The 27691-nt window shown below is 48.9% G+C and overlaps 1 protein-coding gene across 3 annotated transcripts in view; it reads right to left on the bottom strand.

Annotated features, from left to right (window-relative positions):
* The window catches only part of PPFIBP2 (PPFIB scaffold protein 2), a 130845-nt gene extending 104426 nt beyond the window's left edge, over positions 1-26419 (bottom strand). For 2 of the 3 annotated variants that reach the window (XM_037066984.1, XM_037066985.1), the window contains exon 1: positions 26172-26419. The gene's annotated coding sequence lies outside the window, so the exon portion shown is untranslated. The remainder of the gene's footprint in view (positions 1-26171) is intronic. The other variant, XM_037066986.1, reaches the window with a different exon arrangement.
* Between the last annotated feature and the right edge of the window lie 1272 nt (positions 26420-27691).

Raw genomic sequence — 27691 nt, 5'->3', positions numbered from 1 at the left:
AACATCTTATTTAACTACCCACTGAAACAACAGTAGTGGAATTTGTTGTGAAAGACAAAAACTCACCAAGACATGGTGAGAAAGACAAATATCCTAAGATTTCATTTACATGCAGAATCTAATAAAAGAAAACAAAACAAAACAAAAAAAACCCTCATAGGTACAGGGCACAGACTGGTGGTTACCAGAGCATGAAGGGGCTGAAGGAGGAAGAAATGGGTGAAGGGGATCAATTGCAGGTGATGGATGGATGGATGGTGATCACTATGTGGTATATACAAATATTGAACTATACTGTTGTATACGTGAAATATATGTAATGTTGTATACCAATTTTACACAGTAAAACATAATTAAATCAAATTAAATAAATGAACCCTGGCTGGTGTGGCTCAGTGTATTGAGTGCTGATCTGTGAACCAAAGAGTCACAGGTTCGATTCCCAGTCAGGGCACACGCCTGGGCTAGGTCCTCAGTTGGGGGCATTTGAGAGGCAACCACACATTGATACATCTCTCCCTCTCTTTCTCCTTCCCTTCCCCACTTTCTAAAAATAAATAAATAAAATCTTTTTTAAAAAATTAAATAAATGAAAATAAAAGGAATATTTCAGCTGCTGCTTGGAAAATGGACAAGGGCAAGGATCGGGGGTGTTGCAGCAGCGAACACAGAAAAACCAGGTGAGAGGTAGCTTAGACCAGAAGCACAGTGATAAACATTCTAATCCCTGATACGCATTGAGGACAAAGCCAGTAAGCTATACTGATAGACTGGACATGAGCATGAGAGAGAGGAGGCAAACACGACGACAAGGTTTCCACCCCAAGACTCTGGAAGAATAGAGAAGACTGCAGGAGTCAGTGTGTGTGTGTGTGAGAGAGAGAGAGAGAGAGAGAGAGATGGTGGTTGGGGGATAATGACATCAGGAGGCTGGTTTTGGAAATATTTAAGATGCCTAAGGACATCGAGGAAGGTATGCTGAGAAGGCATTTAGAAATCTGAGTCTGGTGTTCAGAGAGAGGTCTGGGCTGCAGATAACTATTTGGGAGCTGTCTGCATAAAGATGGTATCTAAAACAACTGCACAAAGTAACTTTAGTATAGGAAGAAGCAGAGGAGGAAGAGGAGAGGGAAGGAGAAGAGAAAGAAGTCGAGGAAGGAGAAGGAAAAGAAAAAAAGGAAAAGGTCCCGGGCTCCCCGGAACATTCCAACGTTCAGCCGTCAGGGAGATGAACCAAGGGGACAGAGCATCAGCCAGAACTGAGAAAGTGGTGCCCCATCCAATGATGGGTTCAGGATGGAGGATGGGAGCCAGGTGCTGCTGAGTCAGACCAGGGAGACAGTCCTCTTTCCGAATTCTACAGGTGGTGATCTCATCTGCCCCCACAGCCTCACCTGTGCCTGCATTACCTCATCCTAGCCTCCAAGTGGCCTCTCTATTCATGCTGCAGTAAAGATTCACCTAGCCCAGTGGCCCTCAGACTTTGGTGTTTATCAGAATCACGAGCACAGAGAGGCCCAGACTCCTTCAAGTAGCAGAGGGCCTGATTTTTGTATTCTGAAACCTAACTGATCAGCAGAATGGCTGACTGAAAGCAAACACAGCTCCCAGCCACTCTTCTGCTTAGAAAGTATCTGGGTAGAATTCATACCTTTTGCCAGAAGGTCTCAAACTCCTTGGCTGCAACTCTAACTTCCACACCCCTTGGTGAGCCTCTGCCCCAACTGCCCAAATGTCTTGTTTTCAGTGGACAGATTCTGACTGTTGGTCATGGACTGTACCAGTTGCTTTCCTGCTTTATGCCCAGGTCGGCAGCTTTCCCAGCTAAATCCCCACCTTCTCTTCAGGCCGGCTCTCCCAGCAAACCATGCTTGATCCTGTCCACCTAAATGTGACCTCCCCATCTCTTTAACCTTCCAGGGAAGGGATGAAAGGAGCTGTGCACAGCCATCTCCCTGGAAGCCTTCCATGCATCTGGGCCCCTGAGGGCACCCTGCAATCTGTAAGCCCTGAAGAAACTTTCCCAGATTTACTGAACCTATAGGACAAAACTGCTCATTATCAGTGGGAAACTGAGGGAGCCTGGAAGACAATGGAGGCTGGGACAGGGGAGGCGGCAGCAGGTGGCCCCACGTCCTTCTCCATGTCCTCATGTTCAGTGGGCTCCAACGGATGGTCTTCCCCAACAGGTGGTGCTCGCCATCCCACCTCAGTCACCAAGCCAGGAGTCACCCCCGGCCTTCCCTTCTCTCACGAGCATCCAGTTGGTCACCATGTAAAGTTTCCTTCCTCACCCCCAATCAGATCTGTCCCCTCATCTTCACCTGCCTGCTTCAGGCCACATCATTTCCCTTCAGAATGACTGCAAGGGCTTCCAGTCCGGGTTTCCTGCCTGCAGCCTCACCCCACACATGCCTCTCCTCTGTCACCCTGCTGCCGGGGAGGAGGGTCAATTTCACAAATCTTATCCAGGCACCAGTGCTTGCACAATGCCTCACCAGCTTCCTGTCACCAGGAGAGGAAGTTAAGGACCCACGAGACAGCCAAGACTGTGGGCTCTTTAGTCAAGGCCCACACTTGGACCCATGTTCTTCCCATCAGGGGTTGTGCCCTTGGACAAGTTCCTCAATGTTGTTAAGCTTCATTTTCTCTATTTACAAAATGTGGATGAAAACATGCACATGGTGGAATTGTGGGGATACAATGAGATAAGGTATAGAAGTCCTTTACACACAACTGGGTGGGGGTTCACAACCACAGCAGTGACAGTTCTCTCAGCCCTACCTGGCCACCTACCTGGCCCCCTACCTGGCCCCCGCCCTGAGCACCAACCATTAGACACAACAGCCAAGCTAATTTCACCCTGCCTGCTTTTACTCTGAGGCGTCCTCACCATGCAGTATTCTACTCCAAGACCCCCATTCTACCCACGCAATTCCCATCCCTCTTTCAAGGTCCAATTCCAGCATCGTGATTCCAGGGATCTGTACACACACAGAAGTAACTGCTCATGACTCAGTACCCCTCTTCACTCCTCACAGCACCTGGAACTCTCATTGAAGAGCAATGGCCACTTCAGTGTGTAACTCCTTCATCTGAGTGGTAAGCTCCTGGAGGGCAGGGCCATGTGGCAGAGCCCGGAGTTCAGCTGGAGCCAGGCACAGAGCGGGCCACAGATTCCACCTGTCGGGGAACACCATCTGTAGCAGCCCACACCTGCCTGAGGAAGGCAGCAGGAGGTGGACTAGGGCCAAAATTCCTCTCTCCCTGTGGATCTGTGAAATACTAAAATACAACGGGACAGGTAATAAAGGACAGACATTCCCATTCCTAAGGAAAAAATAAAGAACTCACTGGTCTAAATGCAGAGCTAAGAGGCTCCCGGGGTGTCCGGGCAAGCCAGCCCATGGCCGCAGGCTGTACCTGGATCCCTGAGCCCTGAGGTCCTGTTCAGTCCTGAGGTCTTTGTCTTCCCAGGGAAAAAAACTTGACAGTGAAGAAAAGCAGCACAACTGGCCTCAGGGTAATGGCAGGGCCCACAGACCCTCACTTTGTATCAGGACCAAAGGACAAGGCCACAGGTATTAACTTTCCACCAGGATAGAGAAGCCGGACACAGAGAGACATCCAGTCACAACAGAGGGGAAGTCAGAGCAGGGACCAGGATGCTGAGAAAGCTGCTATCAGAGTCGCTGATGCCTTTAGTGACTAACTGAGCCTAGCACAAGTGGAAAGGTGGAGCCTTAATTTCTTTTGTCTGTGAATAGAAGCTTAAGCAACAAAGAAAAGAATGCCGCTGAAGGCAAACGAGCACGCTTAACTTGTCCCCATCTAATCACTGTATCGGTGACTCCTAATAACAAACATTTATTTAGAGCATTCAACTTCAAAAATGTTTTCACAGGCCAAATCTCATTCCCACCTAAACCCCCCTGACCAGGCTGTTCTGAACTGTCAGCCAATTAAGCTAAGATGAGTGGGGGGTGGGGGGGGGGGCAAGATCCTTCAGAATTGATGAGAGGGCTTTATTAGCCTAGGTGTGGGCTGGGAGGCAGCAGAGGACAAATGCAATATTTCTTGCTTAGCATCTTTTTCCCGCTGCACCAGGTGAAGGAGTTGTATATACCAGGCATTCCCAGCCACTCCCCACAGGGTGAGGTCCAAAAATCCCTAAAAACATTTGTATTAGAACCCAGCTCTCCCGAACGCACAGGCTGCTTTTTGGCCCTTCCATTTAAAACCCAGTCCAGTTCCTGTCACATGTCACCACTCCTCCACCAGCCTCCTTTGGCACCTCCAAATCCAGATGCTTCCACTTAAGCACTTACCCAAAAAGCTCAGGCCTTTCTCGCCAAACCACAGCCCTTTCAACAGATCCCAAACAGCTCTTCCACTGACATGTAATAATAGCAGGGGACTCGGTCACATAGCTGAACCCCCTCCACAGCTTCTGCTAAAGAATACCAGGAATAGCAGCACCAGGCACTGACACCTCACCTCCAGGCGCCATGAGGCCAGACTTCCTCCCAGCTTAACCTCTTCCCAGACTCAGAAGCAGGAGCAACATCCTGCCTCTTACTTGTAGGGCAAGCTTCTTAAGAGAAATACCACACCAAAGCCATGAGCATGAGATACCCCAAGCCCAGCCCACAAGGAGGAGCGTGGGGTCTGGCCAGGAAATGGGCACCATGGCCCACACCCTAAGGGCTCATCTGACCTGGGCTTAAGGAATGCTGCAGAGCTGATGTGGAGTTTCCCCTCCATGCCTTTGCTTAACATTTTAAACACTTGCTTCATCCTCCTCTGGCAATTCTCACCTCCCATTTCTGCTCTTGACATTCTGCCCCCAAGCTGGTCTTTCTCCCTAATTCAGGGGCTTATTGTGGTAAAGAAGCCACAGCAACCTCAGTGATCATGTCCCTGGGCCTTAACTCAGGCCCACTGAGGAATGGTTTGGGCAGGTCTCACAAGACAAAGGATGCAGGTTCTCCAGCGAGGAGAGGGATGGGAGAGGCTAAGAGGCCGAATCTGTGCCTTTGGGAAGAGTGAGATGGGGAGCCAGACAATGTTCGGGGACAGAGCATCACCAAGCCCCCCAACACACCCCCATCAGTTTGCCCCTTAAAACTGTGCTTACAAATACACAGTGTTAAGATAAATACATCTGCACCATCTCTGGGGTGGGGCTCCCAGCGGTCACTAAGAACCTGGATGGAAGGTTCTTTCCTCTCCTGAGTCTCAGAAAAAGTAGGTCTGAGAAAGAAACATAAATGAGAGTGTCCTCTTTGATGCTGGGATGTGAAGGACCAGGAACAGACAATAAACGCCTCGCATGCTCTAAGACGCAGCTTAGATCTGGTGGCCCGCCGCTTACCCTACAGCTGTCCACAGAACATCGAATGGCGGCAAATTATTTCACGCCTGTGTAGTTCCCACCTGTTTGTAAGAGCTGCCTGCTCAGAAAGTTCACAGAGGGTTTCCTATCTCCTCCTGAAGCAGCAGCCCCTGTGAAGGCTGTCCTCATTATCTCATTTAGTTTTCCTGGTGATGCTATAAGGCAGCAGTCCCCAATCCTTTTGGCAACAGTGACCGATTTTGTGAAAGACAATTTTTCCAGAGACAGGGGCAATAGGAGGAGGATACAGGGGGCAGAGCTCAAGTGGTAACGCAGGCGAAGCTTCGCTCGCTCGCCTGCCACCCACTTCCTGCAGTGCAGCCCGGTTCCTGACAGGCCACGGACTGGTACGGTCTCCAGCCCAGGGGTTGGGGAGCCCTGCTATATGGGATATGTTATAATTACAAGCCCCAAATGAGGCTAGTGAGGGAGCAGTGACATGTGACAGGAGCTGGGCTAGGTTTTATATGGAAGAGCTGGAGGCAGCAGGACAAAGATATTAAGATACTGATGAGGTCACAAGCTGCTGAAAGTCCTCAGTGGAGCCCAGTCTGTCTGTCACCTAAGTCCCTGTTTGCTATCCCTGCTTAATACACCCCCATACTACCTTGCCCTGCTGAATGGCCCGCAGCACCAGAGAGCTGTGCGACAGAGAAGCTGACTTCCATGTTCCAACCAAACAGAACTCAAAACACACGAGACCAAGAGGCTCACTGCTTGCTACCCACCCCCTTGTGTACTTCACCTTCATGGGGACGCCGCCCACTGCCAACCCCCTTAGACCCTGTTATAGGTAGTATGTTACTTGAAAACAGACGTGTAGACTATCATAAAAATGCATGACCCACAACTATCGATCTATTATTATTTTTTAGATTTGTTTATCTATTTCACAAATACTATTTGTCCCGTTACCAGTAAAAAAAAACCTGTGCTAGCAGATGCTATGAAGGGGGGGGGGGGATAAATGTTACGGCTAAGTTATTCATCTACCAAGGGCCAAAAATCTTTCGTCTCTCATCCATGTCAATTAGAACATGAAGGTTGCATGTAGAATTGGGCCTCTGTCTGGAATCCATGAGCCAAAGCCAACAAACTTTGTTTTTTTTCCAATTTAGACTTCAAATTCATAAATTAATTAATGATCTAAGTTTAAAGCAGTCATGATATTCCTTTGTAGAAGAAAAACAGCATTTCCCTGAAATTCCCACCATCTCTAAAATTAAGTTCAGATGGCAGTTACTGCTAATGTTATTAACATGCAAAACAGCACATAGAAGTTAGTTTTAAAGATGAGCTGAGTTTCAAAAGTGGATCATTTGCCTGATCATGTCACGGATAATACGGCTCACCTCATCATCCATTCATTCAAGATAAAGAACATTCTAGGGGAAGATCGAGGGTGCCAGACACCACAGAAGCCCCGGGGATCCCGAGGGAGAAAGACACTTGCCTGGCTACAACCCAGCACAATGTGCATGCCCAGGAGAGAAAAGTTCGGCATGCCCAGGGCAGGGCAGCAGGAGGAAGGAGAAACAGTGCCATGTGGGCAATCCTAGAAGGCTTCATGGAGCAAGTGAGACTTCTGCAGGTCAACAGCAGGCAGAAATGCACTGCAAGAGGAGCAAAGAGCACATCCCACAGTATGAAAGTCTTGGCGGGGAGGGGCTGTGCGTGTGGCTCTGTGTGGTCAGAGAACTGGGGCAGAAAGGCAGTGAATTAGGCTGAAACTTCACCTAATTCACCCTAGAACTTGACCTTTATCCACTGGGCAATAGGGAACCAGTGAGAGGAGCTCCTGAAGGCTGCCATTCTTCTCCAACAATAATGGAGAAGGATGCAAGGATTGGAGGGCAGGATCCTTCTCAGAGGGGCCTGCAGGGCTCTCAGACTCCCCTTCTCTGAGTAAAACCAGGCTATGGCAGCCTGTTCCTGCCACCTGCCTACTTCAAGAGCTCTGCTGCACCCTCCCACACTTCTCTTTCACCACTTCTCATTCTGGACAGAAAGGATGGGGCCTCCCTACTCCAAGGCCTGTCAGCCCTGTGCACGTCAGCAGTCAGCATACAGGATCAACTTCTGAAACTCTGCCTACCTCTTTCCAACCACCTCCCCAGCTGTCACTGAACCTGCTCCCAACTTACTCTGCCTCTCCGGTCACAACTTGCCCTGACTCTCCCCCTGCCTGGGGAGGTAAGCTCAGGTGTCTTCTTCCTTCTGCTCCAGAATGCTTAACAATGCATACAGCTTCATCAGACACTTGTGCACCCAGACCTTTAATCTCAGGTTTGCCTGTTATCATGAGACTCTTCCTCAACAAACCACCGTGTATCTTTCTTTGGTGAGAAATGGAATCTTGCAATTCCCTTTCTCTACACCCCAAAATTTCTTTCTGTTCTCAGATCCCCATATCTCTCATCACTGGGGTCCAGCCTCTCAGTTGTTCCCTCTCTATGCTGAATCTGCATCTTTTCCCCTCTCCTGCTCCTTCCTCTCACCCCACAGATATTAAAGCCCCGGCTATCCCCAAAGCCTTTCCTTTGGCTCCATATCCCCAGCTATCATTTCATGGTTCATCTCCCATTCTGACACCTTGTGCGACAAGAGTTCCACCCACATACACTGCTCCTGCTCCCTCACCTACTGAGCTCCTTTGGTTCTGATTCCTAGAGATAGTCTAGGGTGGGCTTCAAGTGCAAGCTGGAGGGTCAGACTGCTTGGATTAGAACCCCATTTCTGACATCCCTCACAATGTGTCCTAGGGCAAGACTAGGACCCTCTGCGCTTCAGCTTCCTCATCTACAAGCTGAGCAGAATAAAAGTACCCAACCCATAGGTTCCTAGTCTCATAGGTTCAATGAGTTAATACAACTAACACACTGAGACCAGCGATCAGTTAGTGTCGGCTAGGATTGCTTTCCTTGGCATCTCATCAGTGCTGAAAGCCCTGAGACAGTATCCCTCGCTGGCATTTGGGGACGAAGCACTCTTAAGAGTTCTTTCAGATTCTCCTCCTTCACCAAATGTCCTATCTTGGCTTCCACTCACTGTCCTGGGGCAGGTTCTGTGCTCAGTCTCTTCTCTTTTCTTTCTGTAGTCTCTGGGCAATCCAGATTTTGTCTTCACATTCATGACTCATAAAACTAGGCTGACTTTGTGAGCTCCAGATCAAAATATCCCAATACTTATCAGCTGACTGAGTATTTCCTAGCAGCCCCTGAGATTGGGCATTCTTAGAAACTTCCAGCATGATCCTGCCCATGCCTGGTAGCTGCTGGGATCTCCTTAAACTATATATACTTGGCCTCCCTGTGACCCCCTCCCTCACCTTCCAACAGCGGACAGGTCCTTGGGGATGGCTTCTTGCAAGGATGCTCTTCTCCATCTGGCCCTCTCCACTCCATCTGCTCCATCCTGGGTTTAGGTATTCAGAACCCTGGCATTGAGTACTTCCTCTCACCTGAGCAATACCTGCCTCTCTCCCAGCAGTACAAACTCATGATCTGGCATTCCAGGCATTTCTCAGTTGACCCCAAACTGTCCAGGACTCATGATGCTAACAATAATGACTGCTACTTACTAAGCACTCTCCCGGCACTGAGTCAAGTGTTTAAATGTATCTCATACATCAATATTCATAATTGTTATTATCTAAACTATATAGATAAGGAAACTGAACCTTAGAGGTATTAAATAACTTAGTCAAATCACACATCCAGGAAGAAGTAGAAATGGGACTTGAACCCAGACTCTCTGACTCCAAGGTTATGTTCTTAACCACTAAGCAGCACTTCCTCACTAAACCTGCTACCTCCAACCACTACCTTCTGAGTTCCTGACACTCCAGCCACAGGAGTGCATTCTCACTTCGCCCTTCATGCTGTCCCCTCAAGCTAAAGGTCTCTTTTCTAGTCTCTGTCCATCAAAACTAATTTTTGAAGGCCCAGAAGATTCTCCTCCCTGATGACGGCATCTCCACTCCTACCTGCCCAAGGGAGCCTCTGCTGAGACCCACAACAGGAGCTTACACCTTCATTTAATTTATTTCACGGTACCACGGGGATATCGAATGGGAGGACACGGACATTCTCTCTTTCCAGGACCTCCTCCCCTGGGGGCAGCTAAGTATCTGATTGGTGGGACTGAGAGAAGGAACCGAGCACATGTGGCTGCGCCCCATCCTTCCCTCTCTTTTTCCACAGCTGCCTTGACAAGAGGTGGCCTGTATTCATCTAGGGCCCTGATAGGGGTGCGTATCCTAACTCAGCAGCAAAGGGATGCATTGAGAAACCCGCTGGCCATGTTCTTGAACACCATTATTAGCCCTCGAACAGATATTTTGGTCTCCATCTGTCTGACACTTGGTCCTATTTTTTTTTCAATTGGTGCTGAACTCAGAGGGCATTTAAGTAGTATAAATAATTACCACATTCCCCACAGGACCTGTGTCACTCTCAGCAAAAGAACTGGTCCTTGTTGCTCTGTGTGGCACACTAGTGACTGATAAGGAATCTCTGGGGGTCGAGGCTGATCACTAGCAGCAAGGAGGCCCCATAGAACCCTGAGTGATAGCCCTACCATCCACATGGCGCCTCTGTCTAGGAGCCCGGCTCCCCTGAAACCTGCACATGACCCTGTAATTCACTTTCCCAGGTAGGATAATGCCAGGAAGGCAGTCTGGGAGGGCAGGCATTTGTATTGTGGCCACTGGACAACAACTGCCAAAGTGAATTAGCCCACTGCTGTCTGGTTTACAGATTAGCCTTGTCAGTTCAGTTGGCATGAATCAGGCTCCCAGGCCACACGCACCCTTCAGTGAATGGATCAGGAGGGAGTCTGATCCTGAAAACCGCCCTCCCAAGCCATCTTTACCTCTGCTCTCTGCTCTGGCCACTCCTACCTGCCCCCCATGGCAGAAAGAACGTCACCCTGCAGACAGGAGGCTGCTGGCAGTGTGCTCCATCAATCCCCCCAAAGAAAGTGCGCACCCTTCAAAGAAAGCTACCGTCATCCTCCTTCTCACAACAGAGAACACACACAGAGTTGCCTCCAAGGAGGAACAAATGGACATCAAGTGGTTTCCCTGCCTCAACCTGAAGAGAGACAGGTTCAGAGAAATGCTTCAAATGTAACCTCAACTTGAATACTTCCAAAAAGTTTCATCTCAGAAACTGCCACCTAAAAATTATAACCATCCAGGGGTCATCACTGAAGCTGAGTGATGTAAGGAGAGTCATTGTACCACTCCTTCTACTTCTGTGTATGCTGGAATTTTTATAGTGAAAAATTAAATGTATACACACACACACCACTTAGGGAGCTCGGCTTTCCAGAGGGAGGCACAGGATCCCGCCTTCCCTTGCCAGGGGCCAGCAGAGATGAGATTTGAACCTAAATTCCTGATGACTCATACGGTGTTCTTTCTACAGTGCCATTCCGACTCCCTGAAGGCCCTAACACCTAACCAAACTCCTTCTGACCCTCATCGTCTCTCGCCTCGATTGCCAAAGCTGCCTCCTTTCAGCTTCTTACTTCCAGCTGACTCTTCTTCAATCTATCTCTTTCCCAGTGCAGACAGGATATGTCCATAAAGCTCATAACATTACTCCCCTGCTCTCAAACGTCCCACAGCTCCCCACTGCTTCAGGAACAAAGCTGCATTCTGTAGCTTGGCCATCAAACCTCTCCAGCAAGACCCACCCTCCTAGTTGCAAGTCATACGCTCAGGTCCAATCGCAAGGGGCCACGCCATAAATCCCTAAATCCAGAAAGATTTTCTTAGTTGATCCGAAGGTTGTGGGTTATTGTTAAGCTGATTAACAGAAAGATTTTCCTGTTTTCTCTATGTCCTTTTGTTGGGATGGTTGTCTCCATCCCACCTATTCTAAGGCTTTATCCAAACGCACCAACCCCGGAAACCTTTCCTGACACCACTACTGCCCCACTCTGCTCCTGTCACACTTGGTACCCACCTTTATCATCTCACTGACAGTGCTGTTGACACAGTTCCTTGATATGTCTGTCTCCCCTTCTAAGTTAAGAAGCGTAAGAGCAAGGCGTACATGCTATTCACCTTTTTATCCGCAGAGCCTAGCAATGAACCTGATTCAAGTGGACACTCAGTAAATGTGGGCAGACACAAAATGTTAAAGGTATGTGTATCTGAGTGTCAAGAAAAGGGAAAAGAGGAGAGACAGACAGACACATAGACAGACATGGTCAGCTTCCTAAATAAGGGCGGGGAGTTGTGCATAGCAGCCTCTCCAGTCTCACTTCTCCATACCTGAGGCCTCTCTCTTTGCAGCCTGATATTCTGAGGTGGAGGCAGCTCTACCATGAGAGGAACTTGGCCATGCTTGGGCCTGGCATGAACAAGATACATAATAGATGAGTGCAATTATATTCCCAAAGGACCAACAGGAGAAGAGGCTGTAACTTCCCCTAACGGATGATAAAACCAGGCATTTCTCCTCATTCTGTTATTGTAGAATGCTAAGCAACAAGAAAAAAAACAGATCTGAGTCAGCACGTTTTCTCTATCATCTAGAGTGTTCAGGGCTCTCCTGCGTAACCTCAGTCTGCAGCCAGCTACCTCCTACGAGCCTCCCACGCTGCCTGGAGAGAGGTACAGGCACCGGAATTTGGCAGGCTCTAGGCAAATACTAATTGAAATAAGCAAAATTTATTCTGTATTTTGAATGTTCAGTTCAACATTTGTTAAACATTTTAATTTTGAACCAATGCAATAGTTTTCCTTTTGCATTAAGAAAAGTTTAAACCAGTCAGGAGACCAAAGAATTTTTCTTAGAGACGGGTTGTGTGCACTGGCAACAACAGCCTGGCCCCTGCCTTGGTGCAAAGAGAAGGGGGCTTCCTCTGCGGGCCTGGGCTGGATGTTGTTAGCAGGGGACTGATTAGCAGCCCGGTCTCCACTGGGGGCCGAGGGACATGGGAGCCAAATAGAGACACCGCACAGAACCAGTGCAGCCAGACAGCCCAGACTGCAGGGGAACGGCTCCGCCTGGACTTTCCTGGGCTGAGCCTTCGGACAAGGCCAAGGCAGCTTCCTCCACCACCGGCTGGGCTGGGTCCCCCTTCATCTTTGGCAAGACCAGCAGTGAGACCTCTCCATCCCTCACCGTGAGTCTTGCCCAATGAGAATTTTGGAAATATCCTGTTATGAGCTAAATTATATCCCCATTCTCCAAATTCATATGTTGAAGTTCCAACCCTCAGTACCTCAGAATACGACTGTATTTAGAAATGAGAGCTTTAAAGAGGTAATGAAGTTAAAATGAGGACATTAGGGAGAGCCCTTATCCAGTAGGACTGGTATCCTTAGAAGGACACAGATGGGTACACAGGAAAGACCACATGAAGACTCAGGGAGCAGGTGGACCTCTAGAAGCTGAGGACAGCAGCCTCAGAAAAAAACAACCCTACCAACACCTTGATCTTGGGCTTCTAGCCTCCAGAATTGTGAGGAAAAAAATGTCTGGTGTTTACCCAGTCTGTGGTACTGTGTTTTGGCATTCTCAGCAAACTGATCTTGGAAACACAGCAAGGCTATCAGAAAAAGGGAGGACTCTCTGGAGCTGGGCCTCTGTTCTCATCCACTCGTGCCCCTTCCCTCTTAGTCTTAGGGAGACTTTGCTTCACACCTTCAAACCTTACACAACACCCAGGTAAAGACAATTTGTGAACCAGCTCTGAGGCAGTCGCACCTGAGGACCAAGACCACTTAGCAAGGCCAGACTCAGGCATGCTGCAGGAGGGAACCCCGAGACCCCTCAGCCTGCCCAGCTATCAAGTTGCATTCAAGGAGCCAAGAGCCCTGGGCCCAGCCCTCTTCTCCTCAAGCCGCCCAGTCAACAACCCAGAGTGGGCCGGGGGAGGGAGGGGCGGGGCAGCACTGGGCCCCTACCCTCAGCTCAGCAGTCATGAAACACTTGCCACTGGGATCACTTCCTCCCCTAAGAGCACTTAGGCCAGAGAGAGGTTCAGGGACTTTCCTAGGAAAAGTGTCCCAGGAATGCCCCATTTGCATACAATCCTGCAGATCAAAGCGAAGCTGGCTGGAGAGCTGCCCGGCTCTAGGTCCCCCTTCCTGGGGGCCCGGGGGTCTCACTCCTGGAAGTATGTCAGTCTGACCCCAGAGGAGAAACATCCTCTGCAGAATCTCCTGGGGGTCTCTCTCCCTCTTCTTACCTCTCGTCATTCATAAAGCTGGGCCATTATTTTCCATTGGAGAAACCCGAATAGTTCCTCAGACTCAAAGTGAAAGGTGGAGAAGTCAGTGTGATTTAAAACAGCCACAGAAGGGGAAGGCAGTGCTGATACCCACTGCCAGCCCAGCCCAACCCCAAGCCTTCTGTGACTCCTTTCTCATGTCCCTGGAGAAGAAGAGGAGCAGGAAGAAGAAGAAAGGGTCCAAGCTTTGGAGTTACATCCTGACCTTGGGTAATGCATATTAATGTCCCAGGTTACTAGGTAATGGAGATAAGAATAGGTGCTCCACGAGTCTGAGGCTTAGGAGAGAGGATAGAGTAAATGACCCACTCATTGCCTGGCCAGGGAATATGCAACACCCTGCCTGTCCTCTCTTGGAGAACATGTCCCTAACTGCACTATTCCTGCAGATGGGTTTAGCCAAGACCAGCACCCCTTAATGGGGCCTAAATGTTGAGATCAGGAGGGGAAAATATGACTTCAAGAAGTTGCCAAATCTCTTGAAGCCAGCCCCCAATTAGGCAGATCTGGGGGAATAGCCCCAGGGCACATGCTCTGAACTTTCTGTCTCTTTGCAGCAGTGTGTGACAGGACAGTGTGTGACAGGACAGTGGGCGACCGGACCCTCACCGCCCCTTCCTCAGTCATTCCATAAGCCTCACCCAGTGCCCAGCTTAGTGACCATGAGCAGAGTTCATGATGATCAGGGAGACACCTGGCAGAGGGAGATGGGGAGGTGGACTTGGGAGACCCCAAATATGGAGGCTGCAACTAAAATAGGACTCTAGGGGTGGGGAGAGGAAGGACCAGATCCTGCCTATGTTTGTAAAAGGCTTCGGCCTATGAGCGGGAGGTGTCTGGCCCCAGCACTTATCTCGGAAGGCCCATTTAACCCAGCAGTGGCCCTGACAGATGACAGACAGATTGTACTTGTGATTCAGAGAGGCACCACAATCGGTCCTGATGGACACCACACTCGCATAGAACACCTAGAGCTAGACAGGCAAGCACACCTGCAGTTACTGAGGAAAGGTTTCCAACCACGGTGCGTAACAGATGCTGTGAGATGCGTGTCTAAAGCAGCCTGCAGGGTCCTTCCCATGAACACCAGTCTTTATTCAGTTGTCACTATGTTTACTTACAATTCTCTTTCAAATATAATTAATCATATCACTTGAGGAGTGGATTTGTGATCCTGGAGTAGCTCGTAAGCTTTCAAAGTGGTCATGATTAATAGGCAGAACATGAAGGTCATGTTTTGTCTTACCTGAAGTCCCCTGTGAACATGAGATCCTGAGTCCCTGCAACCCAAATACTCCCCCTGTGGCCCCCCAGCTTCCCTAGGTGGTCTTAGGCTTTCTCTCTGAGCTGAGGGAAACTTTGCTATTAGGAAGGATGAAGAAGCCCAGGTCCACCCTGAGGTTAGAAGCAAGGTACAGGGGCCAGGCCTGGATCTGGGTTGAGCTCCAGGAGGGAGGCCAGGCTGGACAGAGGATGGGGCCCTGGGTGGACTTACTCAACAATAAGGTTCTCAGGACACAGAATAAGAAAGAACCCCAACTTCAGCAGGCAGCCACCCCCAGCATCCACTTGCTCAGAACCCGAACATGTCGCTGTGGAAACAATGCTCTCCTTCCACACAGGTATCCCTGCACCCACTCCACCCCCCGGCATGGGCAGGCTCCTGGAACATGCCACGGAACTGCACCGACGGCTCCTTTCCACCCCCACAGCCCCCCCTGGGTCACTGCCGAGGTGTCCCTGACTCCCACACCTCCCCCACCCCTTCCACTCCAGAGCACCATCTTGCTTACCATCCCTTCACGATTCCCAACAGGTGAGGTGAGTTGTATGATTAAAGTAGCTAAAGCCAAGAATCTTCTTGCATAAATTAGAGAAGACTCTGGATTACCTCGCCCCATTCTAATATACTTTCTTGAGTGGGAGAGAAAATTGAGGAATTTGGCCAAGAAATCGGCAATTGCCTGTAGTACCAGGGAGTAAGTTTCTATGACGCCATGAACAACAGTGCAATTCGCACTGTGTTCGAGGTTTACTTCCTAAATACGCATGTGTTTAAATACATATATTCCCCGGGGTCGGGTGCGCATCATAAAGATCTGGTCATGTCCACCACATGCTTCTCAAAGGCTAAGGTCACCTGACATGTGCACGCCAACCACCTTCCTGCCTCAACATGAAGAGCTGATCTCCACAGCAAACTTAAAACTAAATACAGTGGTGCCTCCGTGCTTATTGTTCATTCCAGAACCTGTGACGAGTGCCAAAACCGACGAGTACTGAACTGTTCAGGAGACTGACGCACTGACGCACTGTGGAGAGAGGGCCTCCACGTGGCGAGCAGGCGCCCAGTGCCGAAACATTTTTCTCTCATCAAAATGCCATGAGTACAGGGTTTGCCAGGTTCTGAAGCCAACAAGTACCGAGGTATAACTGTAATCTAGACTTTCAATGTGGTGGCAAGACACTGTGGAAAGAATATGTGTTTGGGGACTGGGTAGACGGAGCAAAAGTCTTATTTCGGCCAATCATCAATTAAGAAACCATAGGAAAGTCACTTACCCTGAGTCAGTTCCCTCCTCGGTTAAAGCCCTGAAAGGCTCCTGTGAGAGGTGGGCGCAGATGCCTCTGTGCTGTGCCTATGCCTGCTGGGGACTTAACACCCTTAACTTCAATCCCTGGTTCCCTATTTAACCTCACTTACCCCTCCACTCCAGCCAAACCAGACCCTGTCTGTTTCCCACACGTGCCCCATAATTTACTGTCCCCATGCCTTTCTTTGCACATTGCTGCTCTCTCTGCTACAAATGCCCTTCATTCCCACAGAAAGGGATGTCTCTGGTCCCTGTCTTTGCTTCCACACTCACATCCAATGCTACCTCCTCAGCAAGCCAGGTGCCCCAAATTCTCCTTTCTATGTTCACTGTGTTTTCTTTGCAGGTATTACCGCCTATTTTGAGTAAAGAGTACATTCCTTAAATTTCATCTAGAAGGGTATGTTTTATTCATTGCATGTTCCATCTCAGTATTCAGCACAGAGGGTGGTCAAAAATCATTTGGGAACTGAAATCATAAATAAGGTCACAAATCCATTGACTCTAGAGTACTTAAGAATACACTCTACCACTCCTAAAAGGGTGAGCATTCCCTTAGATCCAGTGAGCCAACGTCTACAGCCTAGCCAGGCTCCCTGCTACCCAGGCCAGAAAAGTGTGCCCCTCAGACATCCACATTGCTTAACCACAGCACTCTCCATCCTCCTTCCATGCACCCCACCCAAAACCTCAGCCAATGTGAATAAGGCCCTGCTGCCCACAGCTCTTCCCCACCTCCCCTTAGGGCGGGAAGAGTGTTCTGTGGCCCAGGCTGCAGACAAGTCAGAATTCCCAGTGTCTTTTATCCTGTGAGCCCAGTGCCCCAGCCACATGGCTCTGTTTTTCTGGGGACCAGGACACTGTGTCCTCAAAATCTTCAAGGGGTGACCCATGACGGTATAAGAGCCTCCATACCCCTATCAGGCAGATGGGCCAAGGTGACCATCAGCAGACAATACACACAGTACAATCACTTCGTTGGGATCATAGCCTCAGTTTCAACCCACAAAGGCAGTTCCTCAAACTATTTCCTCTCTCCCAGTCCCTGCTACTGAGTGGGGCTTCAGCCTGTGACCTGAGACAGAGAAGCTCCTGCACAGCTTTAAGGCTGCCCTTCCCCAGGCTCCCACCCTCATTCCACCCTACATTTGCTGCAAGTCATCTCTGCTCAGAAGCCACCAGTTACCGCCCCCACCCCCAAGCCCTACAGCACTTTTAGATAGACCTTTAACCTTTCGGCAAACTCTGCCCCTCCTGTTATTTCACAAGCTTCTCTCTAGTCAGTACTGCTTGGACAATACCCTCTTCAGGTAGGCTCGAATGCATGCCTTTAGGCAGCTGCGTGGCCCTAGAGATGAGCTTGAGTTATTTGGAATTTCTTACATCATCTCAAACTGAAATCTACCTCTTCTTCTTCCCTTTACCGTCACCCTCACAGACCCTCAACTTTACCCTCAGAACAACACAGAACATGGTGGCTCCCCGAACCCACCTGAAAATCGTAATCATAGCCTGGTGCCTTCCAGCCTGTTCCCAGGTCCCTCCAAAGCTTACAGGGTAGGGACTCCAACTTTGCAGTATTTAAGGTACTTCTTCCACCTGTTCCCAAAGTGTGCTGTCCAGGGTCCTACCTCCAGGTGTGTCCCGTCTTGGCTAGTGCTGGGAAAAGGGGAAAAGGAGATGATCCTCTGGCGAGGTCTAAACCTGGGACTTCTAATAATGCACCCAGGCTAAGACAACTTATGTGGGTTTTTCCACATGGTCTGGTAGGATACTCACACCAACTGATAACGGAGCCTAAAGACAGGACTTTGCACTTACCCCTGCCACGTGTCACTGAGCTGGTTTGGGCTCTGAACTCCCTCTGTTTGCTGCCCTTCTCCTGAACTTTGGTGACCGGTCATCTGAAACCAGGCTGTTCCCCACCCTGCCACACACTTTTGCCTTCCAATCTTCCTGCTCACTTCTACCATAGTTGTCCTTTTTGTCACACCTGGAGGCCCGAAAATGCTACTTCCCCCCAAAATTTCAGTATAAGCTTCTATCTGGATGATATAAATCACTCCTCTCAACAGAGGATTTTTTCCCAGGCTTCCTGAGAAGATGAAAATGATAATAATACCTTTTATTGACTACTTACGATGTGCCAAGCACTGCAGCCAACATTTTCTGTGCATCATCTCATTTCATCTTTACAACAGCTAAATAAAATAGCCCTGTTCTCACTTGGCAGATGAGGAACTTCAAGTTCAGAAAGGTAGATACTTGCTCAAAGTAGCAACGGCAAGTCTGTGCAGAGCTGGAATTTAAATGGAGGCCTATCTGATTAGGAGTCCACACTCTAGAGCTATGAGGATCCTCAGAGATTAGGGAGGACCTGATGAGGTTCTGCTGCCTGTCACGCTGGAATAACGCTGGGCAAGGGGGGAGACGTTGCAGAAGGAGTCAGTTTCCTCATCTTCAGAAACAGGACAATAATTCTAGCCTAAGACCTTGTGCAGTTCCAATGAGCAGGCTCAGAGAAACCTAGACAAACACACAGGGTGGTGGTGGCTGTTACTGAGTGAGCAGTCTTTTACTGAAGAACCAGATGCCTTGGCTGGTTGCGGGAAGAGCTTATATAATACAAAATTTTCATGACATCTAGTCAAGTCAGGTGTCAGAGCCAAAAACTAGTCCTTTGCTTTAGCAAACTGTTGAATTAGAAGCATCTACCTTTCCCATTCAAATTCAAATTCTAATTTCTCCCCTCTCCTTGTTGCAATTCATTCTCCCCAGTCCCTCCTCCCCTTACATGTTCTGGCTCTTATTGAATTTGGAGTTTGATACCACACATCCCAGTGTGCCTGAGACATTCCTGTCATCCCCGGGTCCCACCCAATTCAGCATATGTTCATCTCCTTTCACCCCCAGAAGTGTCTCTGATTGGACAATAAATTAAGTCTAATATTGTGGGACCTTAAAAAAATCACTTCACTTCTCTGATACCTGTTTCTCTCCCATAAAATGGTAAAACAGTTGGCATTCCTGTTGCCTATCACTACCAGAACCAGTGAGTAGAGATAAAAATTGACTCTTTATGGGTGCTTTATTCAGATGCCAGTGATGTGAGAAGACAGAAGTTATATAGCCTAAAAAACCATCTTAACATCTCTTTATAACAATCTTTTTATAAGGAGATAAAAAGGGTAAGTCAAAGGTTTGGGAAAAAGGTTAATCAGATAAGAGTTGTAAACTGCTAATAAACAATTTTTTATCTCCATCCCCCCTGGAACACAATGGTTCAGATACCATTCCCATTGTTTGCAGACCTCCTGGAGTCATATAAGTCATGCATTCCATTCTAGGAGTAACAGCTTTCCACAAGCATTAATCACTGAAGCTTATCAACTATAACTACAGTTGAAATATCTAACTCTAGAGCTTCCCTGTTAATGGGAATAACACTAGCTCATGAGGCAAACCCTTTGTAAAATCTGCCAAGGCCAAAGTTCCACTCTAGCCTTCCCTCTGGAGGCAGCTTTCTGAGTGACCTGCCCACAGCTCTGTTGTCTCCATAAAGCAGTCAGTGCACCATGGTGTGAACCACTCATGCAAAAACCTTTTTGATCGCTTCTTGGCCTTTTGGCTAAGATGAAGTGTGAAAACCTTTTTGATTCAGGGGAAATTAGGTCTTGTGTTAGGAAAAGGAAACTGGCCTCTGAAGAGAAAGAAGTTTTCACGTATGCATGCAAGGAATAAAGGTAGCCCAGGTTTGTCTTACCAGATGACCGGTGGCTTAACCCCTAAAATAGATCTTTTGGCTCCTACATAACTTTCTTCTCTCTCTCACATGCACACACACACATACACACAGGTTTTCAACCCAAGGAATTCCTTCTGGCAGGGCTCTCTGGGCCTTTGTCAGAAGCAGGTGGGAGAAGTCTGCTGACACCTCTCAGGACGTCCCGGTACAGTCCCAGGAGTGGTTCTCCAGGCCAGAGTAGTCCCTGCCCAGACGAGAGGCCCGGCTACATTTGACTGGTACATTCAACCATGCTTCTAAGTCGCTATAGATTTATGCTTTACCTGGGAGTCAGGGCAGGTGTTCTGACTATGCTACTAAAATACACTCCCAGGATCCAGCAAGCACTGGCAATCTCTAAGCAGGCACAGAAACCCTGAGATTTGGATCACCTCCTTCACTATGCCTGTACTCAAGGAGGAGACAGATACAGATGGGTTTGGTTCCAGGCCACTGCAATCAAGTGAGTATTGCAATAAAGCTGGTCGTAACCTTTTTGTTGGCCAAGGGTCTACCTTCAAAAACACAACATCTGTGAAGCACAATAAAGCAAAGCTCAATTAAATGAGGTATGCCTGTGTACCCAAATGAGAGCCACCTGGGAACACTGCAACAGCTGTAGGCCCCCGGGAGCAGCCAGAACATAATCTACACCTGGGTGAAAATCTCTTCCTAAAGATTTGCTAGTAGCAGGCACTCCACCCACTCACTTCTGCATAAGTCCTCCCTTAGACATGAACAACCCAAATCTCAAGTCTTTATTATGGGTGAGCAAGCTCGTGCATACATTCTGGTCTCTGTTTTAAAAAAAGCACAAAAAGAAAAACTCAAAACAATATGCAGTAGAAACTTGCCAGACTCACTTACATAGCGGAAAAGAGCCAAGAGACTTGACAAGCTTTCCCTCAAAGTCAAATCCCAGCATTCCCTGAGTCTTTGTTGGCAATTACCACACACCCAGCAATGATCTAAATGTTTTACATGCATTAACCCAGCTTGACCTTATCAAACCGGGGTGAACACTATGCCAAGGCAAAGGCAGGGCTCATCCTAGGAGGCTGGAGGCTGAGCTGAGAGGTGTGGAAGGGAGGGGTAAAGAGGGGAGGAAATCCATCCTCAGGTCACTGAGTCTCTTGGTCATGATAAAGATTCTAGATAAAGTCCTCCTACTCATCTGACAGCTTTGGCCCTCCCCTAATCATCTGGATCCCTGATACTGGCCCTACACCCACTCAGGGCGGGTTTCCTTCTCCAGAGGGGTGCCTCCTCCATCACCCCCACTCCAACACTACATAGGCAACTTCTCATGACTGGCTGGATGTGTCCCTCAAGTCCTTCTAGAAAAAGGAAAGGTGCTTGGATCTTGGAATGCATCTTTCCATAGAACTACAGATTGGTGGCTGCAGTCCCAGAAAAACCATTTATTACACATGTACCCACATGGAGCACTAACAAGTATGAGTGCCGATTCCATAAAGGATCTCTCCACTTCCCATGAGCCCACATACCAGGCAACAGGACAGAAAGGAGGACTTGTGAGCCTTCACACCCTCACTGGCATTGGCTGCTGTCAGACACTCCCCCTCTGCGTCCTTGATCTATAAGGCTCCAGCCTTAGCTGCCCTACAGGCTGAATTCACCCCAAACATGGCCTTTTTCCCATGTTTTATTGCCTAAATGGAATCTCCAGCTGGACCGTCTGGCAACTCCCCTCTGGCCAAACCCACTGAGCTCCAGAGGTCCAGGGCAGACGACCAGGAGGCCTAGATTCTGCCACCAGTGGCTGAGCCTTCTTTTGGACTTTGCCATTCTCCTGTGTACGGATTTAAGGGGCATGCAAGAAACTACCCATGGCTCCCTTGATTCCAAAGGAAATCAACCACCTTCATTTGCCTTCCCCTTTCCATGCCCCCCCATGCTCTCATGCTGCTAACAACTGCCTCATTCTTCTCCCAGTAAACTAGCACAAAATGTCAGTGTCCAATTTGACTCTTTTCTCCCCCCCTCAAATCCAATAAGTCACCAAACCCTGCAGAATTTCTTGGCAAGCTCACTCACTTCTGCTTCCTCCACTCCATGCCCATTGCGATTGCCTTGATTTAGGTCCTAATCCACTCCAGTGCATTAGTCCAACAGCGCATGCTCACGAGAAGCTCCTCTCCTCCTCAAATCTGCCCTTCCCAGCCCTGAAGCCTTCACAAAGCACAGCTTTCACCATGTCTTTTCCATACTCAGAGACATTGGATGTCATCAGAATAAAATTTAAATTCTCTAGCTTCAACTCCTAAAGCTTTCTGTGATCTCTTCCCTGACTAAGACTACAGCCTCACCTCTCCTGGCATCCCCCCACCACCTCACTCCATGACTCTAGCCATGGGGGCCACTCCGCATTGGGCTTGTCCTAGTTTTTCAGGTTCCGCTCTTGTCCCTTCCCTCATCTCCTCCAAAATAACCTGCCTCTCCTCCCCTTTACCGAGCAAACGTGGCAAAATCAGCTAGCTCAAGGCTCCTGTCTGCCACAAAGTCTTCCTGAACATCTGCCACAAGTAGGCCGCACACAAGGGCTGATGCAGACCTAGAGCAGCTCAGAGTCTGCAGGGCCTGTACACAGAGATATGCAAATAAAGTGCCTAAGCACCACCACAGAGATCTGTATCTGGTGCTGTACATATGTACTATCAGAGAGGAGTTAACATGACTTGGGGGTGGGGAAAGGAGAGGTGTTTTAAGAGTTAGATCTGCATCCTGAAGGATTAACAGGAGTGAGTGCATTCATGTCGCAGAGCAGAGAACAAAGGGCCTTCCAGGAAGGGGAAATAGTGTATGCAAAGACAGAGAGGCACTAAGGACAGAAATTGGTGAGGTACTCAGATTGGGGAACAGTGGCGATGCAGCTGGTGAGCTAAATTATTGCCAGCCTCCACGGAGCCTTGAATGCTGTACCAGATGTTGTACTTTATCCTTTCAGAGAGGCAATGCTATCCCATCTGTGTCTAGCCTTTCTATCTACAGCTGTGCTAGAGGTCACAACAGGGAACATGGTGATTAAAAGCATTGCACCCCAAGGAATGCTCAGTTGTCAGTGTGCATAACTATGTATGTGACAGAGGAAATGGAAGTAAGAATTACCACGGAGCACCGAGTTAGGACTTACCTAGAAGCACTAAACATACAAATTTCCTGAGAATTAGCACTCCCCTGGAACTTCAAAGTCCTTGGTGTGATCTGGGTGTAAAGCTAGAGATGCTCTGGGATGGCACTTCCCAGATCATTTACCTGGCATGTGAGATAAGAATGGACCTCCTGAAGAGCCACAAGGTTGAACAGGACCTGGCCTTCAGGGCCTATGAAGGATACAGCCCACCCTTCTGAGCCGACCTGTGGATTCTGTGAAAGCTGACATATAGGTGCCATCCAGTGTTGAAACCCAAGGATGAGGCCAGGGAATAAAGTGGAACTGCTCTGAGGAAGGAGGAAGCAGGGAAAATACTAACTCAGGACAACGCAAAACTGCTGAAGTGTTAGCCTAGTTGTGCCTGCACCATGTGTGATATCTTTTTTATTTTGTCTGAGTGTAACCTCTTGAATGGGGGTGTACAGTCTGGGAACTTAATAAATGCTTAAATACCTCATAAGTGTGTTCACATTAGCTCTTCCTTCTCATGTTTCCCAAAGGAGAATCCACCAGAGGATTTTAAGCAGGGGAGTGTCATTAACAGATTTGTTCATGGAAAAAAAAATTCTGATGGCCAGGTAAAATATAACTTCAAATCCTACTCCAAATTGTTATAGTCCTAAGTGCACACCATTCCTCCTCAAAGCTGGATCCTCTCAGAATCATTCTTCACTCCTACTTAACCTGTGCAGTCAGTCAAGAAATGGACACAGCCCACTCCCTCGCCCCCTGTCTTATAGAATCTATCTCTCTGGAGTCTCTCCTGCCTCAATGGCCTGCTCTCTCAGACCCAATATAAGGCCTCACTTCTGTCCTGAGTGACTTTCCAGGCTCCTGTCTGGGCTCTCCACCCCCAGTGTCTTTGCCCTCTGGTCCCTGCTTCCCACAGCACTGCCACGACGGCCTTCCTACTCAGCCTTCATCAAATCACCTGGGGAAAACTTGGTTAAAAACATCCCAAACCTACTTTGTCTGAATAGTTTAAAAGCCCCTCAGGCAATTCTGAGGCATACCAGGTTTGCAAACTACTGCTCTAAATCTTTGTTACAGATAGTGAAGGAATCACACAATCCTGGAGCAGGTAGGATAGCAATGCAGACTGTCAGGTCACACCCCTGACCCAGTGACCAGAATCTGCATTTGAACAAGATCCCCAGGTGATTAAGTTTGTTCAAGTTGAGAAGCACTGTTTGAAAGTGTTACCTGACCATTCATGCCACAATATTTACTGGATTTTCTCCACATCACAGTAGGGTTTGAGAAGTTGGGAAGGTCTAGGGCGAAGGGCCTTGACTTTAAGCTCACAGAAACATCCATCCCTCCCCTCCTTAAAACCTGTTATTGGCTTCTATGCTTTCAGACAACATCCAGACTCTGCACCTGAACTTCATCCCATGCTGGGACCATGTTTTTCATCCTTGTCAACTTTATTGTTTACCATTAGCCATAGGATCCCACCTGGGCAACTTGCCAATTCTCAGGGCATGTCACCCGTTTTTTGAAATTATCCCAGATTTTCCCTGCTCAGATGAAAGACAGAAATTCCCACAACTCTGTTCATACCTCCTTCGTGGAACCTGCAATAGCTACCCCAGTAAAGAAGAGACCATGATGCTGTGCGTCTCCCCAGGAGCAATAAACCAGTAACTGACACCACAGCATCACATCTCAGTCATAATAATAATGTGTTAAATCCAAAGTCATTTAAACATGAATATAAGCAGAATACAAATGGGCTGCCTCTCTTAAGCTCCAAAGAGAAACACATAGTCTCTAAATCAAATAACATTATGTGTTTTCCACATATAAACAATAACCAAAGGCTGAACATGCTGAAGATGAATTATGTTTACCACCAAATAGCTTTCTGGAGTTGGTCATTTAAATTCATATAAATGCAACATAAAATTTGGACACACTTCAGATTTGCATTATCATCAGTTAAGGAACTGGGAGAGGAAGAAGAAGAGAAAGAAGTAGATCAAAATTGGAAAAGGAGACCAATCTATACCAAACACCCAGCTGCTGTAAATGTAAAAATATAATGCTTCGGATTTTTTAAAGGATTAAACACTGACTAGAATGCCTGTTTCAATCCTACCCAAACTTTGAAAGTTCTGATCTTTAGATATATAATTTAATTTTTTTATTTTTTGAAATATTTTATTTCTTTTTAGAGAGAGGGGAAGGAAAGGAGAAAGAGTGGGAGAGAAGCATCAATGTGTGGTTGCCTCTCATGTGTCCCTCACTGAGGACCCAGCCCCCAACCCAGGCATGTGCCCTGACTGGGAATCCAACCAGGACCCTTTGCTTCACAGGCCCGTGCTCAATCTACTGAGCTTCATCAGCCAGGGCTATAATTTAATTTTTATCTGAGGACAAATTGTAGGGTCTAGAGTCAGGATGTCAGGAGAGAGAGGAGAAGCCCACTTTCAAATAGGACCACCCCTTCTTACAGTTTACTGGGGGCACAGCTTAAGAGTTTCGAAGACATGTTGCATTTTTGCAATTACAGTATAGAGTTAGTTTCAGCCAAGGCTTTGCACATGGACACATGCTCCACTGAACACAGATTTGCTTGGGCAAACAGACCATAAAATTCCTAACCACCTTGAGCTCTCTAGATTAGCTGCTGCTCCAGGGGACAGAGCAGAGCTGTAACGTACCACCCAGAGCATCTCCGGGGACATCCTAGCACCTGTAGGAGCGCAGACTGTCCGTAGATCCCAAGAGATTCAGAAAAAATCTATAGGAATTATACCCTCCACCCAGTCTTCTGCACAGAGAAGTGGGTCCCCGCCCTCGCGCCTGGGACACGCTCTGGGACCTGTTCTGGGACTTACACTGTCTCTGACCTCTCCTCCCCGGGTGGTTCTAGGATCTGGGGACTCTCCGTATCCAGGCAGTGCCCCTGCGGGCGCTTCCAGACCGGACAGCGCGGCGGGCCTGGGAGCCTTGGGAGAGCCCACTGACCTGCGTGAAGCGTTCCTCTCCGGTCGGCTCAGGTGTGCGGACCGCTCCCGGGTCCCTCCCACTTCGGAACATGAGAGTTGAGAGCCGAGCTGCAGGCCACTGACCCACCGACCAACTGACCGACCAACCGACCAACGGGCGGACCGACCGGCAGCGGTCGGGTCTGGAGCCCACGTGACGGGGGCGGGGACCCACGGGAGGCTCGTCCCGGAGCACCCGCTTCCCCCGCCTTCCTTCCCCTGGGACCGCCCTCTGTCGCTCCCAGACCCAGTCCGACACCTTTGCGAACCGCAGGGACCGGTCTACCCCAGGTTCCGGTTGCTCAGGGACCAACCTGGTCAACCACGCCCCTTCAAACCTGCCTCAGCCCCGGTCAGACTAGCCCAGGCCCCGCCCCCTAGACCGCACTCCAGGTTTCCAAGCACCGCCCCTCTCCGAAAGCCACGCCCCTCCCTGGAGCCAGACCCCGCTCCTGTCACCTTCCCATCCCGCACCCTTCTCGCCCCAGGGAGGCAGCGGAGAGGTTCCCGCTCTCAGTCCCCTGGGCTTCTCCGGCTCTTCAGCACCATTCATCGGCGGAAAGAAATGAAAACAGGGAAATAGGAAATTTGTGTCGCGAAGTGCAGAAAGAGAGAAGCCATAAAAACACCAATTAGAGGCACACCCAGCGCAGCAACCCTTTGGGTGTCTGGACTCCCCGACCCGTGCGATTCTGTCCCAATTGAGGCTGGCAACGGGAAGGCTCGTTCCTCGTCTCTGACTTCCCACCCCACCCTCACCACCCTATCCTCGCCCCTCAATATGGAAGGCTCTGAGATAACCTAGGAGCTACCACTTGAACCCCTCTACCAGGGGTGGAGGTCCCTCTAGTGGTCAGTGCCAACTAAAGGCACTGGTCCCCAGTCTTATGAACGGCTGAGCACCAGAAGCACTTCCCTGTGCGCAGTACCAAGGCTGGAGTACATAAGCCCAAGAAACGCTTTGCAGGTCCAGCCACAGGAATGGATTCTAGAATCTGAGCAGGACTGGGCCCTGAAGACCTAGTCCAACACCTTCCGCCAGTGTGTGGCCTGAATCCCCTTTGGTTGCACTGCTAGTTGTTGTTCCACCTAGGCCTCCAAGGACTAGTTGCTCATTTCAGCTGATTAAAATCCCTGTGGGCCACAGATGGCATCCGCACCGGGGACTCTGGCCTAGTCCCCAGCTCTGGCAGGAGTCACTACAGTCTTAGCCTCAGTTTTTTTCTCTACATTTCTTCAGGCTAAAATGTTGACAAACTCCACAAGACATATTCNCCCCCCCCCCCCCCCCCCCCGCAAATTACCCTGGTGGTCTGAAATTACCAGTGTGCTCAGAAGTCTTTTACATGTGAACAGAACCTAAGCCACCCTGGCAAATATGAGACTCTGGTCACTGTGGGAACCTGGCCAGAAGCAGACTAAGGGCAAAGCCAGCTGAGGAAGGCTGGGGCCCACAAGAGTTGTGTTACAACAGGACACCCTCCAGTTCTCTTTCACTTC

Source organism: Sturnira hondurensis, unplaced genomic scaffold (genome assembly GCF_014824575.4).
Source record: "Sturnira hondurensis isolate 20B ecotype Veracruz unplaced genomic scaffold, ASM1482457v3 Scaffold0016915, whole genome shotgun sequence".
NCBI lineage: Eukaryota > Metazoa > Chordata > Mammalia > Chiroptera > Phyllostomidae > Sturnira > Sturnira hondurensis.
The sequence above is the reverse complement of the archived record's forward strand: the minus strand, read 5'-3'. Positions and strand labels throughout refer to the sequence as shown.